Below are 18,698 nucleotides of genomic sequence, written 5' to 3' on the forward strand. Positions count from 1 at the left end.
ATGCAAAGATGTAAATAAAGTTCCACTTGCAAAAGAAAAAAAAAAAAAAGGGCTGTAGGTATAGCTCAGAGATAGAATGCCCATGGGTTCAATTTCCAGTACTGCAAAAAAGAAAAGAAAAGAAAAAGAAGTATAGATAGAGAAAAGAAGGTAGATCAAGGCTGATGTATTAGTTTTATGTAGCTGCTGTAACATATTACAACTGACTTGGTAGCAAAAGCAGCAGAATTTATGAATTTATTCTTTCATTTTAGTTCTGGAGTCGAAAAGTCTGACCTTGAGCATTAGTGGGGCTACAGTTAGTGGAGAAGAATCCCATCTTGCCTCTCGTTGGCCTCTCGTGGTTCTCAGAAATCGTGGCTGTGGCTAAGCCGCTCCACTCTGTCTCCACGCCATCTTCTTTGTCTCCCTGAGTCCTCTCTTCTCCTGAAGTCACCAGCCATTGGATTTGGGGTCCACCCTGGTCCAGCATGACCCCAACTTAACTAATCACATCTATAATGAAGCTATGTCCCAGTGAGGTCATAATTCAAGGCTCTTGATGGATAAGAACTTGGGGGTGGAGTGGATATTATTAAATCTACCATGGGAGGGAAAATGGAGTGGTAAATAAGGAAATGCCCAGAATTGAATTTTTTCTCATTCAGCAGTCTCCTTTGAAGGACAAAACCAACCAAAAGCAAGAGAGAAATGAGATTGGGAGGTGCACTAGGCAGGTCAGCATCCTGGGGCCCAGAGAAGGATGAGGATGCTCTGAGAACAGAGAGGGGAGAGCTAGAGAATGGCCTGTCTCCTACTAGAAAGGCCCCATTCCTCCTATGATAGCAAACAATGTACTGACTGCCCTGCAGGGCCCTTGAGGCTCTGCATCATCCTGGGCTAGTGCTACCTGTCCACAACAGAAAGGATGCTTGTATTCTCCCCCGCCCGAGGTCTGAGGTTGGACTGTCTGTGTGTTATGAGGATACATGGTCACAGGTGACTGTGTACAAGAGGGGATATGCTGTCTCTAACCCTTGTCCCTGCTCCAGTTTCTTTTTATTTCTTGTGCATTATGGATTCTCTATTACACCTAAACATGAGCTCCTAGACCTTTCCTTTCTTCCTTACTTTTCATTGCGCGCACGTGTGTGTGTGTGTGTGTGTGTGTGTGTGTGTGTGTGTGTGTTACCTAGGGGCATCCTACCTCTGAGCTACACTCCCAGTCCTTTTTTTTAATTTTTTTTAAAAATAGGGTTTTGCTAGGTTTATGAGAGTCTTGCTACATTGTTGAGGTTGTCCTTGAACCTGAGATCCTCCTGTTTTGGCCTCTGGAGTACTGGGATTACAAGCATGCCCCACCACCCATGGCCTACAGCTATCTTTTAAGATAATAATTACAAATCCAAGAAGTACTACCATGGATTGGGTACCTGGTGTTTCTAGGGGCTGAGCTGGATATTCTTCCTAATTATTTTATTTATGCATCTACATTGTCTAACTCAATTCTCACTACACAGGGAAAAGCAGGCAGGATCCATCCTGTTTTAGAGATAACTAGGTGGGAGGAAGCTCTTGACCCAAGGTCAGGTCAGAACTTACACTCAGTGCTGATGACTAAAGACCCTGCCCTCCCCTCAGCTCCCGCCTCCTGTCTGCTCCGCCTGGTCCTGTCTTGGGACAGCTGTAGCCTCTCATTTGCTGCGCTGCCCCAATCTGGCGTGGACATTGGTCCCCTGAAGAACAAGCAAATACCAAACTGTAGAACCATTTGAAAGTAAAGTGAGATTTACACTTAGAAACAGAGACCATCCAGCCCCAATCAAACTGCAGTTATGAAGTGGCAACTGATTTTTTTTAAATGTCCCTTAAAGTACACAGGTTGGGATATTAGATGTTTATTTAATTTAAACATTTTAATGTGTTTAATCATGTAGTACTATGGTCTAAATGTGTGTGTGTGTGTGTGTGTGTGTGTGTGTGTGTGTGTGTGTGTTTGTGTGCAGTACTGAGGATTGAACTCTGGGGCATTCTACCTCCAACCTAAATCTCTAGCCCATTCTATTTTTATTTTGAAACAGGGTCTTCCTAGGTTGCTGGTGATAAGTAAAATAAAAAATTATGCGATTAAATAAAAAATAATGTGAGTACGGCGGAGTGTGAAAAACACGAGAGGTCCGGTACACGTGGCATGTAAAGTTTTAATTGCACGGTTCTCCCGGGGATCAGGGCGAGGCACCGTGGGGCCCGCGCGCCTTTCTGAAGCTAGAGGACGCGGGCTCTCCTTTTCAAGGTATGCATCTCCTGAGATGGGGATTTACTCGCGAGAACGCCTAATTCTCTCGGGGGTTTCGGCCCCTCCCTTGCCCTGCAGAGGTCATGTGACACAAAGTTACAGGAGTGCAGGACCCAACTTGTCAGCTGGAAGTCTCATTATGTTGCTGAGGCTGTTTGTGAACCTGCCATCCTCCAGCCTCAGCCTCCCAAGTACTGAAGTACTGAGATTATAGGCGTGTACCACCATGCCTAACTTGAAATCCTTTTTTTTTTTTTTTTGGTGGTACTGGGGGTGGAACCCAGGGGCTTTTCTTCCTCCAGTCTACACTCCCAGACCTATTTTATACTTTATTTGGAAACAGGGTCTCACTAAATTGCTGAGAGCCCCACTAAGTAGCTGTAGCTGAGGCTGGCTTCAAAACTGTGTGATCCTCCTGTCTCAGCCTCCCAAGCATGGGGATTACAAGCGTGTGTCACCATGCCCAGCAAAATCCTTTTTAAAAAAGACTTATCTTCAAATATTGCATTCCCTTTCAAATACTTATTTTTAAACCATTTTAGGGGTACAATTAGTGTTATGCATTCATCTGAGGGGTTCAATAAAATTTATTGAAGATTATCACATTTGTGACAGTGGGAAAGTACCATGAAAGATAATTTCTGTTTGGGGAGTTCTCAATTGCTTGATAATAGTTTAATTTTTGAGAGTTTATTTAACTTTTTTTCTGAGTATGTGTGTGTGTTTACTGGGGATTAAACTCAGGGGCATTCTGCCACTGAGCTACACCCTCAGCCCTTTTGTTTTTTATTTTGAAACAGGGTCTAGCTAAGTTTTCACCCACCGGCCTCACTGTCTCAGCCTCCACATCAGTGTTTCCATATCACTCAGGGGTGGATTACAGAAGCAGAAGCAGGAGGAGCACCGTGTAGCACAGGGACTAGACCATAGGCAACCCTGGGTGCAGGAGGGGAGATCAGGGCCGAGCATTTTTGCATCTGGGGTTGGTATACCTGGGAAAGGAAATTGAACACAGACAAGGGAAAACCAGAACTCACCAGAGCACCTGCTCAACGTTGTCTCCCTAGGACCCCAGCCCCCCCACGGCCGTGGGTGTCGCTGATGGTAGCCAGGGCTTGGAGAAGAAGAAGGAGCTGGGGGCCCTGTGGGTGCAGGTGCTGCTGAGCACAGGGGCCGGCAGAGCACAAGCAGGGAGGCTCCGCCAGGTTCATGGTGTCTCGTGTGACCATCCCTGCCCCAGAACCACAGGACATTCTGAGTCAGGCAACGGTTCAGCTGAGACAGCACTAGACGACTACGTGGATGGAAAGTGCCTTTGTGCAGAGAACACCCTATTCTTATAACTCCATGCAACATTGAATCGGTGGCCATGTCCGGGCCTCCTTAAGCGCGGTCCGTTTTGATGAACTATCCTGACTAGCGGTCTTGCTGATGTGCGGTCACACCTGTGTCAGGAAGCCAACCACAGCTGCGGGCCCTCAGCGGCCCCTGCGACCCCCAGACGCCTGCAGCCCATGCCTCGCAGGCTTAATGGCTTCTCCAGCGTAGTCTAAGTTGCCAAGTCCACCGTGTGTTGAATCTCGCTGCACATTTCACACGGTTCATGATCTGAAATCATGTCAAAAGGGTTTGGAAAAAAGTAGGGGAAGAAAATTAAGAGCACACCAAAACCCCTTGAAATGTGGGGTGAAAAAAATGACCAAAAATAACCTGTCACAGCCCTTGCCAAGAGGAGGTTATTTTAGCAGCAGGAGAGGGAGGCGTTGCTGCCCAGGTAATGAGACGGCCAGCAGCCCCTATTCACAGCACCGGAGGCTTTCTTTTCCAAGTCCCACTTCAAATCTTGTAATCCCTCCAGTCCTTAGGGCCCAGGATGACATCATCCTTTCCTTGGCTTCAGACAGGCCCCGCTTCTGTGCTGTAGCACTGCAGAGGCCCAGCAGGCGTGTGGTGTTAGGATGGCTCAGGAAATCCAGGCGCACATGGAAAAAGACAATTTTTAAAACCATGATGTCTTTTGCCCCTTTATTCACAGATGTCATTAACTTAGTATCTCAGCCATACATAACTGTCTTAGATCACCAAAGGAATTGTGTAGTGTTCTCAATACTGTCGAAGGCACCAGCTTTTCTGTAGCAAGGAAGCCACGATGGTATCTCAGAAGGCAGAGAAGCATCAATTTTCAGGGATTTGCCACCCTAAAAATCCTTAAAACAAGGAAAACATACCGGGTGCAGTGGTGAATGCCTGTAATCTTAGTACTTAGGAGACTGAGACAGGAGGATTGCAGGTTCAAAAACAGTCTCAAAGCCCGGGCGTGGTGGCACACACGCTTGTAATCCCAGCTTTTGGGAGACTGAGACAGGAGGATCAAGGTTCAAGGACAGCCACAGCTACTACTTAGTGAGGCCATTTGCAATTCAATGAGACCCTGTTTCAAAATAAAGAATACAAAATAGGGCTAGGGATGTAGCTAGGAGGTAGAATGCCCTGGGTTCCATCCCCAGTACCGCAAAAAATAAAAAATAAAAATAAAAACAGTCGGCCAGGTGTGGTGGCGCACGCTTGTAATCCCCACGCTTGGGAGGCAGAGACAGGAGGATTGCCCAGGTTCGAAGCCAGCCGCGCACGCTGGCTTAGGAGACCCTGTTTCCAAACATAAAGTATAAAATAGGTCTGGAAGTGTAGCCCGGAGGTAGAAGGGCTTCCAGGAACCCCAGTACCACCAAAAAAAAAACCAACAAAAAACAGTCTCAGTAATTTACTGAGACCCTCAGCAACTTAGCGAGACCCTCTTTCAAATAAAGATAAAAAAGAGCTGGAGATGTTTCTTGGCAAAAGAATGCCCTAGTGTTCAATCCCCAGTCTAAAAAAATGATAACTGAGGGTGTAATAAAAGAATAATGTATAGTCTCAAGTCTATGTATTACTGCTACTTGCTTGAGTTAATTTAAAATCCCTAGTTTTACTTACAGGATCTTCAAGGAATAGAAGGTTTTCCTTCTATTTCCATTGCCTTCTTCATTCTGTGTCTTTGTCAATCTATCCATCTATGACTAGTAGTGGTACAGTAAATGGAAAGCTCTGGTTAATTTAGAAATATTCATTCATGCATCAGCTAATTTCGTGAGCAACTGCTATGTGTCTGGCATTGGCTAAATGCCAGGGTACAAGAACAAGTGACATACATCTTCTGTCCTTGGTTGTTACCAGTCAGTTGGTGTGAACAGCTTTTTCATTAATTACTTAATTAATTGTTTTTATCTTTTGTGGTACTAAGGGGGGAGGCCCAGGGGTATTCTATCTCTGAGCGGTACCCCAGACCTTTATCTTTTGTTTCAAAACAGGGCCTCATTAGATTTCTGAGAATCTCACTAAATTGCTGAGACTGTCCTCAAACCTATAATCCTCCTGTCTCAGCCTCCCAAGGATTGGGATTACAGGTGTGTGTCACCACGCCCAGCTGAAAACAGCCTTTTAAACAGATAAATTGAAACCCACATAGAACCAAGACAGAGCCAGAGGAGTGACTCCTTATGCTGAGATAATGTTTGTTTTAGAAAACCTCCCTCGCACACTTTTGCTGAGCCATAAAATAGCCTGACAGATGACTTTGAGTTAGTTTTGCAGTGTCAAGTTAATTCAGCAGAATGAGGAGCTGTCTTTTGGTGCCAAAAAATATGCCCTTTATGTCTAAGAGGGTGGGGTGGATAAAGAAAAGCAGAGGGGAAAGGGAGGGAGGGGAGGGGAGAAGGGGAGGGCCTGGCTCTTTGCCCGCCCAAAGGGACTTAGCACATTGAAATTACCCAGTGTTTTTAGTTTATCATTAGGTGCTTATGATTTTTGGGTGTGCGTGTATTTGTGTGTGCATACATATGTCTGCCTGCTCTTCTAAAACTCCTTCCTTGCCCTCTCTTCTGTGTCCTGTTTCTTTTTAAAATGGGCAGAAGAAATCACAAAGACAGGGAAGAGTCTGGTCTTGTTGTCTGTCCTTTCGATGGATTAAAGCATCATGTTAGGACAGCATCTGAGTCACGGGGGAATCTGCATCCCCGGGTCTATAACATCCCGGCCTCGCCTCGGCAGGGAGAGGAGAATGTTACCAAACTCCACACTCCCCCAGGCCTTGCTGGGTCTAAATTGGGACCCAAGTACAAACCGGGGTCTTGTGCTCATTTGCAGCTGGAAAATGGCAACTGCCTGGCTTGTGAAAACGGACTTCACGGCCATCAAAAGCGGTTACGGTGTCACGTGGTGACAAGTTTAATGTAAATGAATCTGGAACATCTGGGTCAGATTTCCTCTCAAACAAACAGGGTTATGAAAATGAGCAGGCAAAAAACAAACAAAAAATCTTCTGACCAAAGGCGTTTGGGGGTATTCCTGAACCCAAACTACCCACAAATGATGGTTTAAGAAAGGGGGGAGGGTGGGAGAGGCTGGTCCTCCCTGCACCTGAGTGGGCTGCAGAAGGGGCTGGAGCAAAGAGGGCTGACCACTGCGCCATCTCTGCAGCAAGGACATGGGAGGAGCTCGCTCATTCAGCCACTACTTGCAGAGCACCTACCTACTCCTGCTAGGATGCTGTGACCTGGGGCCCAGCCACACCTGCTCTGGGGAGCTGACCCTGGAGAGGCAGCGTCAGCCCGCACAGGGTGGGGACTTAGCATAGGATCCGAGGCTGGCCTGGGTGCTGGGGGAACTCAGGCCAGCCCTTGGTGGACAGAGCTGAGTGTGGGTGGACGGACCGTGGAGCGGGCGTCTCTGGGAACGTGGCTTCAGTGCTGGAATGTGTCTCTTTGGCCTCACTCCTCGGAGCCAATCCTGAGGCCTGGTGTCTGGCAGGGTCTCAAGAAATACTTGTTCAGTGAATGGCTTTTCTAAACAAATGTGCAGAACTGGGTGGAGAGGGAGAGAAGAGGGTGTTTGGAATGAGTGAACAGCCTGAGCCCAAGGTCAGGTTGAGGAGTTGGGGAGCTGCAGGAAAGAGGGCCGGCTAGGGCGGGGCAGGGAAGAGAGCAGAGAAGATGAGGCTTGGCGCTGGAGGATCTTGCAAGTCCAGTTTAAGGTTTAGACTTTTTCTTTATTCTTTTCTCTCTTTCTTCCTTTCTTCCTTCCTCTCTCTCTCTCTCTCCCTCCCTTCCTCTCTCTTTCTCTCTCTCTTTCTTTCTTTCTTTCTTTTTTTTCTCTGGTGTGGTACTGGTGATTGAACCCAGGAGCCTTCTATCTCCCAGTCATACCCCTAGGTTGCTGAAAGCCTCACTAAACACAAGCAAAATCACGGGCTTTGGATTCATTCATTCATTCATTCATTCATTTATTGTTATTTGCAGTGCTGGGGATTGAACCCAGGACCTCTCACATGCTAGGCAATGCTTCTGCTACTGAGCTATACCCCAAACCTAGGCTTTATTTGATGGGACTGGCCTGAAGAATTGTAAGCATAGAAATGAGGGAAGCATTCTTTGGTGCATAGAACAATTTGTATATGATGGATGAAACTGGAATCCAGGATGGTGCTTCTGGTGGAAGCGAGGTGGTGTGTTCAGCTTAGGGTAGGGATAGTGAGTAAGGAAAGAACTGGACACAAGCCCGATGTGGTGCCTGCCTGTAATCCCAGTTCTTGGGAGGCTGAAACAGGAGGATCGCAGGTTTGAGACCTGCCTCAGCAACTTAACAAGACTCTCAGCAATCTAGTGAGACCCTGTTTCAGGGCACCAAGTACAGTTTAAATGTATACCATTTATTTTCAATAAAAAATATGTATAAAAAAAGAAAGAAAGGGCTGGAGGCGTAGCTTGGAGGTAAGAATGTCCCTGGGTCCTCTCCCAAGTATATATATATATAAAAAATCTGGTCCCATAGTCAGTGGGACTCAGTGGTCATGTGAAGGTAGAAGGTGAGGGAGGTTCTATGAAGAAGCTCATCCTGAGATGAAGATTCAGGAAATTCATTAAGTAAGTGACCCTCCCTGGAGCAGCTGAGCAGAGGGGAAGATGCTAAGCAGGGTGTGACTTTGGGGTAAAATCCCACTGATAGCTCAGGGCGGATCCCATGGGGAAACCCTCGCACACCTGAGTGACATTCATTTATTTATATGAAAATTGTTCGGTAGAGGAGGTAAGGCAAACTCTGAGGATGTATAAAGGAAGTGACTGCAGAAAGATCAAAGAAAGAAAGAAAGAAAATAGAGGAGGAACATAAGGAAGAAGCTGGAAATCAAACCAGTGTTGTGCGCATGTGTTTGCCTCACTTGGAATCTCATTGTGATCTATAATTGTGATGCACCAATAAAAGTATAAAATGAAGAAGATAGAAAACATAAAAAAAGAGAGATACTGGAGCCAGGCATAGTGGTGCATGCTTGTAATCCCAGCATTTGGGAGGCTGATGCAGGAGGATCGTGGTTCGAGGACAGCCTCAGCTACTCTTAGTGAGGCTCTGTGCAACTAACTCAGTGAGACCCTGTTTCAAAATAAAAAATAAAAAATTAGGGCTGGGTGTGTAGCTCAGAGGAGAATGCCCCTGGGTTCCATCCCCAGTACTGCAAAATAAATACATAAATAAATAAATGAATAAATAAATAAATAAATAAATAAGCAAGCAAGCCAGCCGGGTGTGGTGGCACACACTTGTAATCCCAGCATTTGGGAGGCTGAGACCAGAGGATCATGGTTCGCAGACAGCCTCAGCTATTTAGTGAGGCCCTCCGCATCTTAGTGAGACCCTGTTTCAAAATAAAGAATTAAAAAAAAAAATAGGGCAGGGGATATAGTTCGAGGGTCAAATGCCCCTGGGTTCCATCCCCAGACCTGAAAATAAATAAATAAATAAATAAATAAATAAATAAATAAATAAATAAGTAATAAATAAATAAATAAAACAGGGCTGGGGATGTATCTCAGAGGCAGAACATTCCTGGGCTCAACCCCTAGTGCCACACAAAAAGAAAAAGAAAAAGAAAAAAGAAGAAGAAGAGCCATGAATCCCCAAATCACTCTGTAGGTGGCCCACATTCTCCCTTGAATGTGTATATTTTCTTTTCTAAATAAATCAGCCGGGTGTGGTGGCGCACGCCTGTAATCCCAGCATTTGGTAGGCTGAGACAGGAGGATCACAGCTCGTGGCCAGCCTCAGCTATACTTAGTGAGGCCCTTTGCAACTCAGTGAGACCCTGTTTCAAAAATAAAGAATAAAAAATAGGGCTCGGGGTATAGCTCGGAGGTAGAATGCCCCTGGGTTCCATCCCCAATACCGCAAAAAATAAATAAATAAATAAATCCATCTATGTTATAAACAAACACACATACACACACACAAAAAAAAAAAGAAGAAGAAGAAAGAAAGAAAAGATAAAAGGAAAGGAGAGAAAGGAGCCGGGCTGGTACTCACTGGGTTCCCACTCTTCCCTGGTGGGCCATGTGCTTGGCTATGATGTGAAAGGGAAACGGTTAATTCTACAATTTGTTGTTCAGAAAATAAATACCTTCAGAAGTGCAATTATATTTTGACTACTAGAGTATAGGAGGAATTTCTTCCAGGGTTTTATAAGGGGCCCTTATATGATTTTATAAATAGCCACCTTACAACTTTCTTCAGAAAACAGCAACAAATTTTATGACTATTTTTAAAATAACCTTCCATGCAGGCTGATGACATCTTATCAAAACACAATCCAGCAAAATCCACCTGTTAGGAGATGGATACTGAGCCAGGTCTTTTGCTTGCCTTGGCTTGATTCAAAGGTAGATTAGAAAAGTGCTACATAGAATATTTCTTGAAAGATTATAGATATTCTCCTTCAAACAACTTTCCTTGGATATACTGTTTCTTGTCACCAAATGCAAGTTCACAATGGGCTTGGATTTGGTTTTCTTTATCTCACTTTGAGTTTCTATCTGTATACAGATCAGCATAGATTTACGTGCCTTTGTAAGCATTTATTCTGAGGTTAGGTTTATGAAGATTGTCAGAATCTAAATGGAGCCGGGCGTGGTGGCGCACGCTTGTAATCCCCGCACTTGGGAGGCAGAGACAGGAGGATCGCGCAGGTTCGAAGCCAGCCGCGCACACTGGCTTAGGAGACCCTGTTTCCAAATAAAAATGTAAAAATAGGTCTGGGAGTGTAGCCCGGAGATAGAAGGGCTTCCAGGAACCCCAGTACCACAAAAAAAAAAAAAAAAGAATCTAAATGGAGTCACTTGTATCAAGTTTAACATAACAAAGTAGCAATAATAATAATAATAATAATAATAATAATAATAATAAGTAGTAGTAGTAGTAGTAGTAGTAGTAGTAGTAGTAGTAGTAGTAGTGACAGTTGTGAAACAGGGGATCTCATGCATGCATGTCATTTTTTGAGGGGAAGGATGGTGGGGATTGAACCCAGAGGCATTACCTCTGAACTAAATCTCCAGCCCGTTCTATTTTTTTTTTTTTTTTTGAAACAGGGTCTCACTAGGTTGCTAAGAGTTTTGCTAAGTTGCTGCAGCTGGTCTTCAACCTGCGATCTTCTTGTCTCAGCCTCCCAAGTTTTGGTATTATAGGAATATACCACTACACCTGGCTAGTTTTTTATTTTGAAATAAGGAAAGAAAAAAATGCTGCCAATTAAAATATGACCTGATGGATTCTTATGTTTAAAGTTTTGAACTTATGTGCCCTTATTAAAAAGGTTCTTTCCTGGGCGTTGGATTATTGGACAACTAGTTGGTATTCAGAGAATCTCAGAGGAATGAATAGCATAAATTGTGGTAAGTAGTTGAGTACAAATCAGATAAACATTGGGAATACCTACTGAAATAATAACTTTAAAGTTAGACTAGATGACTGAAAGTGTTTCTTTTAGTTATAACCATCAGATCCAGTGGTCTCTTCAGGTGATTAATGTGATACAATAAAATGATATCATTGGTTTATACAATAATTCTTATTTTTTAAGTAGGAGGAATCCAAGCCCATAGTTCATTCAAAAGTATTCCAGGTTTTTTTTTTTTTTGACCATGAGTCAGAAATAAGTTGGATTTGGAAACATGTCTGTTTTGCTTAATATTTTTTTCCTGCTCGATGAGGAAACCATTCCTGCAGACCCAGGTTTTCTCCTAATATTTATATGCAGTTATTCCCGAGTTTCAAATTGCGGATCTTTATGGACTCATGTGGGTGGCTTAGTCCATAAATAATTCTACTGTCTAGAATACCAGTGAAATCCGCTAGTAATCCAACATGACTCCTAGCAGATTTATCTAAGAGATAGTAAAAAGTATACAGGTTGGACATTCCTAATCTGAAAATCTCTGATCCCAAATCTCCAAAATCCCAAACATGTTGAACACCAACATAAGCTCAAAGTGTAATGTCCATGCTGCGTAACTTTGTTTTATGCAAAAAATTATTAAAATAATTGTAGAAAATTACCTTCAGCCTATGTGTATAAGGGTGTTATGATTTGAATGTTCCCTAAAAAGTTCATGCCAGGTGTGGTTGGTACATGCTTGTAATTCCAGTACTTAGAAGGCTGAGAAAGGAGGGTCGCATGTTCAATATCAGCCTCAGCAACTTAGTGAGGCCCTCCATATCTTAGATTCTGTTTCAAAATTAAAAGAATAAGGCCAGGTGTGGTAGTGTATGTTTGTAATCCCAGCATTCAGGAGGCGGAGACTGGAGGATCCTGGTTCTCAGACAGCCTCAGCTATCTAGTGATGCTGTCCGCGAACTTGCAACTCAATGAGACCCTGTTTCAAAATAAAGAATTAAAAATGGGTCTGGGGTATAGCTCGGAGGTAGAATGCCCCTGGGTTCCATCCCCACTACCTCAAAAAAAAATTTTAAAATAATTAAATAGGGCTGGGGGTGTAGCTTGGAGGTAGAATGCCCCTGGATTCCCTGGATCCCAGTAACACACACACACACACACACACACACACACACACACACACACATCATGAAATAATTGAAGATTCCAATTTTCCAGTTTCATCAGTTGATAAATCCATTGATGAATTAATGGAGTGGGGGTGATAAGGCAGGCAGGTAAGATATGGCTGGAGGAAGTATATCACCTCTGGGCGTGTGGCCTTGGAACTCCCTTGTCCCCTCTCCTTGCTTTCTCTGAGCTCTGCAGACCCAACCGGGCCAAATATGGACAGAAACCTCTTAAAAATCTAGCACTAGGAGCAACTAAATCTTCCTCCAAGTCCTGGTCATCGGGTATGTTGAGTCACAGCAGTAAGAAAGGTGACCGAAACCAGGGGTGGACGCAGCATGAGTGAGTTTTGTCTTTCGACTTGGGTCCCATCCCTAAGATAGCTCATTATAAATGTGCAAGTATTCCAAAATCCAGTAAAAGAGAAGGACCTGAAACACTTCTGGTCCTAAACATCTCAGGGATACTCAATATGTATGAGGCATATTATGTATTTAGACATGAAATAGCATGTCTAAAGGTTGCTATTTCTTCATGTAAAACGTTGGCCCTAGAAACCAGGTCAAAGAGTTTGTCAAGCAGATAGCTTGTATACACATACTTGATAAAATAACTGATGTATAATTATTTTGGGGAAACAAAAGTTTGTTTGTTGAACACAGGATAGTCATGTTCTTGGTCTGCTCCTTTACGCTCTGCCTTTGGGCATGATTAAAAGAGAATTAAGTTAGGACGGTTTTTAAATGGTCTGGAGCCACATACATGGTGCTTCATTCCGTCAGTATTTTACTTTTTCTTTTTCTTTTTGTGATGCTGGAGACTGAACCCAGGGCCTCATGCATGTTAGGCAAGCACCCTACCACTGAGCTGTACCCCTAGCCTTTCAATCAACATTTTAGTGGCATTGGGGGTGGAACCCAGAGGCTTTCTACCTCCGGGATATACTCCCAGACCTATTTTTTTATATATATTTTTTATTTGGAAACAGGGTCTCACTAAGTTGCTGAGAGCCTCACTAGCTGAGGCTGGCTTCGAACCTGTGCGATCCTCCTGTCTCAGCCTCCCAAGTGCTGGGATTACAAGCGTGCGCCACCACGCCCGGCCTTTCAATCCGCATTTTAAAATAATCTCTAAGGACCATGTAGAGAATGGCTTGTGACCCCAATAAAATGGGGCCATTGGCCTTTGTTTCTGAGGCTAATGAAGATGAACCTTCCAGAAGTCAGCTGGGGTCCAGGCTTCATTTCACCTGGCCATATTTGGGGATTATATTTACCAGCAGTTACTCCCTAAGACAAAACAACTCACCAACAGCACAGGCCCAGCAGGTCCTCTTGACTTTGTGGAAATGACAACATTCAATAGAACTGAACTCTCTTAGACAAATCCCCCCTTTCCATGTCTCTTGTCCTCCAAACTGAGGATATTATGACCTTTTTCTTGATATACACCTGGTGTTGACCTCTCCTATCCAATCCACCTTGCAGACAAGAGCCAGATTTTTAGTTTTTCTCTCTTCAGAACTGCTTCCATTGTATCACTTTTCTGCTTAGAGTGTGAGTGGTTACCAACTTCCCGTCATGCTGAGTCCAGCTTCCTCTGACTCCCAGCACCCTCTGTCATCTGGTTCCACCACAGAGTCGCAGCTTTACTATCTACTGTTCTTCTTCTCCTCTGATTTAACATATATTCCATTCATTCTTCTTTTATAGCACTGTCACATAAAAACTTATATGTGTCTACATTTATGTCTTCTCAATTTTTGTGTTCTTTATCAAGAGCAAATCAGGTTAGACTTGTGATGTCTTTTAATGTATCAGACCTTTTATCATTTTGTAATAACCCTATTTGCCGCCACTAAATCTTTTTTTTTCTTTCCCTTAAAACTCCCCCTGCGGCCCCACGTGATGGTGCACACCTGTAATCCGGTACCTGGGAGTCTGAGAAGGAGGATCGCAGGTTCAAAGCCAGCCTCAGCAACTTAGCGGGACCCTGTTTCCAAACAAAAATATAAAAAGATCTGGGGGTGTAGCTCAAAGGTAGAATGCTCCTGGGCTCAATCTCCAGTACCACAAAAAATCCCTCTACTTGGTGTGAAACAGTTATATCAGCCTTGTCTTGGTTTATATGACTGGTTAGTGTCTACCCACTTATTTCAGTCTTCATGTGTCCTTATGAATCTCTCTAAAGAGCAGAGTTGAATATCCTTCTTAAATTAATTTTGATCACAGTATACATTTATTTATACTAATTTAACTTGTACCCCCCATTCATCTTGTGTTTACTCTTTACTTGCCTTAAATTTGGATTGAGTTTCATTCTATTTTCTCCTCTAAATTCTGGATTTACTACATTATACTGTCTATCTTTCCTCTTAGTGGACACTCTAGGTATCTAATGTATAATTTTAACTTAAATATATAGATTGAATAATTTTCCCTCTTCCTGAGAAATATAGGGAACTTAAAACATTTTAACTCCAGTAATTGTTTTCTAGTTTATTTATTGTTGTTCAATATTTAATTCTAACTTTGAGGGGGGGGCACTGGGAATTGAACGTAGAGTCATTATGCCTCCAAGCTACACTCCCAGCCCTTTTCTCTTTGGAAACAGGGTCTCACTAAATTGCCAAGGTTAGCTTCAAACCTGTGATTCTTTATTTTAGCTTCCCAAGTACTGAGATTAAGGTTTATGTCACCATACCTAGCTAACCTTTTTTTTTTCTGCCTTTCTTTTAATTAATTTATTTTTTGTACTTAATGTTGAATGGAGTGGTATTCTGTCTCTGAGCTACACTGCCAGTTCTTTTTATTTTTTTACTTTGAAACAGGGTCTCACTGAGTTGCTGAGGACTTCACTACATTGCTGAGGCTGTCCTTGAACCTGTGACCCTCCTGTCTTGGCCTCCCAAGTACTGGGATTACAGGCATCTGCCACTATGCCTGGATTTTTTTTCTTTTAATTTCACAAAATAGACACAATATTCAACACACTTTTAACAATCATTAATAGCAATAACAATCATTAAAGGCAATGATTATTATTCTTTTTCATATTTCTCCTTAAATGATAATCGACTTTCTCCTAAAGTTTATTGTAAAGATTTATCCTTAAATAAAAATCCTCTAGTATTAAATTCTCTACTATCATTTATCTGAAAATATCTTTATTTCATCTTGGTTACTAACAGTTTTTCTGGGTATAAAATTTCTAGGTTGACTTGTTCCCCTTCTACATATTCCAAACACACATCCAATCTTGTGCCTTTCAGTTTACTGCTAAGAAATATTTGCTTTTTTATATTTGTTTTATCTTTCTCTCCAGATATTTATATGACTTTCTTTATGTTCTTTTTGTTCTTTCATTCCATTATGATATATCTAGATATTTTTTGTTGTTATTTATCTTAATTGGATCACTGACTTCCTGGTTTGAGGTTTTTCAGTAATTTTGGAAATAATTAGGACTCCTATTAGACTTACGGTAACGTTCTCAATTTATTCTCCAGGTTTCTGAACCACCTTTTCATATTTTTATCTTTTTGTCTTTTTGGATTAAACTCTGGATAATTTCTTTAACCCCCTTTACTAGTTTACTAATTCTCTTTTCTTTTCACTTTGCTAGTTAACAACACATACATTGAAATTTTAAGTTCTAGAAATTCCATTTTTATAATCTGTTCTCTGTTCATATTTTCAAGTTTTTCTTTTCATTCTTAAAATGCAGTAAAACCATCTTTTATATCTGATGACTTTGTAGAACTAATTCTGCCAACAGTCATTTATGGTTCCTGGTTTTTAAAAATGTTTTATGAATTTTTACTGTAAAGTCATGTTCTTGGTGCTCTATCTGTGGGAATTCTTTGAAACCTGGTCTGCAGTTGACAACTCCAGAAGACATGTGTGCTTGGTTTTGTGGGAAAACGATAACTTTGTGTGTGTGTGTGTGTGTGTGTGTGTGTGTGTGTGTGTGTGTGGTCCCAGAGACTGAACTCAGGGGCGTTCTACCTCCAAGCTGTACCCTGAGCCCCATTTTATTTTTATTCTGAAACAGGGTCTCGCTAGGTTGATGAGTGTCATTACTTGCTGAGACTGTCCTCAGACCTGTGATTCTCCTTTCTTAACCTCCCAAATAGTGGAATCACAGGTATCTGCCTCCACACCCAGCAACTTGGAACCACTTTTAACTAAATTATCCACTTGAAGTATTTAGATTGCAGAGGAAGCAAGAATTTGAGAAAAAAAAAAAAACAAAAGCAAAAACAACCTATATGCAGACTAATTCCATTCATTATCAAGTTTCTTTCTGTGTGGGTACTGGGATGGGACCTAGGGGCATTCGACCTCCGAACTACACCCCTGCCCTTTTTTTTTTTTTTTTATTCTTTATTTTGAAACAGGGTCTCAGTAAGTTACAGAGGGCCTCACTAAGTAGCTGAGGTTGTCTGTGAACCGCGATCCTCTGGTCTCAGCCTCCCGAATGCTGGGATTACAAGTGCGCCACCGCCTGGCTCGTTATCAAGTTTCTTGATATTCCACTCTACACCGAGAGCAGGTTTCTAGTCTACTCTGATCACGTGTGGCTCTTTGGGCTCCTACTTGGTGTGACGCTCCTCCCTGTGCTTCCTTACCTAGGTTAGGTCCTGAGCTTCATCTCATCTCTTGACCTGAGTTTTCATCACTGTGAAAGTCTAGGTCACCAGGGTATGAGAGCCTCCTACCATTTCTGCTTTCAGTATGTTTTCTGCTTTTACATTCTAAATTCTACAGATTCATTACATTCCCTTAGTTTATCAAATTACTTAAAATTACTGTTGAAGTCATATTTTACAATCTATCAGAAAGGCTTTTCAGATTATCTGTTGATCATATTTCTAGAAAGGGAAGTTATTTATATCTTCTCTGCATTACTAAGAAGAAATTCCCTGAGGAGGGATAATCTCTTACTCATCTTGGGACTTAGTTTCCCTGCATGTCATCTATAGACCTCAGCATAGGATGTAAACAGTTAGGCTGCAGCATTTCGTTTCATTTTTTGGTACCGGGGATCGAGCCCAGGGGCATTCTACTTCCAAGCTACAATCCCAGTCTTTTAAAAAATATTTTTATATATTTTTAAAATATTTTTAAGTATTGAAACAGGATCTGACTAAGTTTCTGAGGATCCCACTAGATTCCTGAGGCTAGCTTTAAATTTGTGATCTTCCTGTCTCAGCCTCCCAAGTACTGAGATTACAGGCGTGTGCCGCCTCGCCTGGCTGCGTTGTCTGATTTTGTCTGTCAAATTCCCTAGACTACGGTCCCAATTTGTTAGGTCAAATACCAAGACTAGCTGCTGCTGTAAAACTACTTTAAAAGAATGATTAATACTTATAATAATCATTAGCCTTTAAGTAAAGCAGAATATCCTTCAAGAAGTGGATGAAACTTGTTTAATCAACTGAAGATTTTAGGAGTAAGATTGTAGTTTCCCAAGGACACAATTCTGCCTCCAGACAACAACATAGAAAGCCCGTGTGTTTCTAGCCTTCCGGCCTGCCCTGTGGGTTTCAGGCTTAGCGGCCCAACATCAAGTTTTTCCCCTAAATTTCTAGCCTGCTGAATTGTCCTTAGAGCCTCCAGACTTAACACCTCCATTATTATGAGAGTCAACTTATTAGCATAGATCTCTCTCTTAATATTTTTAAATGTCCTATTGACTTTGTTCCCTTAGAGAACCCTGAGTGAGGCCAATGTTTAATAAGTATGTGTAAGTATTTTAAACAAGCATATTTATGAACAATAAGAATTTAATGAGTACTCACCATGTATGTATGTATGTATTTATGTATTTTGGTGCTGGGGTTGAACCCAGGGTCATTCTACCTTAGAGCTGCAACCCAGCCCTATGTTATTTTTTATTTTTAAACAGGGTCTCCCTAAGTTGCTGAGAGTCTCACTAAGTAGCTGAGGCTGGCCTCAAACCTATGGTCCTCCTGTCTCAGCCTCCAGTAGTAGGATTACAGGTATGTCCCACTGTGCCTGGTTTTTTTTCTAATACTTAGAAGTGTAAAACTGCTGCATCTTATGGCATGTTGGAGTCAGGGCTATTGTTTCAGGACTCCAGACCTTGTTTTATACCCTAATTTGGGGGTGGCCTGATGGGCCACATTTGTAAAATTCAGCAAGATCAATATTTTATTTTATTTTATTTTTTATTTTTTGGTGGTACTGGGGTTCCTGGAAACCCTTCAACCTCCAGGATACACTCCCAGACACCTATTTTTTATATTTTTATTTGGAAACAGGGTCTCTTAAGCCAGCAAGGCTGGCTTCGAACCTACGTGATCCTCCTGTCTCCACCTCCCAAGCGCAGGGATTACAAGCGTGCGTCACCACGCCCAGCTTAAGATCGATATTTTAGATTCATGCCCTGAGCTGTATCTCAGTTTTTTTTTTTTTTTTTTTTTTTTTTGTGGTACTGGGGGTGGAACCCAGAGGCTTTCTACCTCCGGGCTAT

This window comes from Muscardinus avellanarius, assembly GCF_963383645.1.
Source record: "Muscardinus avellanarius genome assembly, chromosome: 12".
In the NCBI taxonomy this organism is placed as follows: domain Eukaryota; kingdom Metazoa; phylum Chordata; class Mammalia; order Rodentia; family Gliridae; genus Muscardinus; species Muscardinus avellanarius.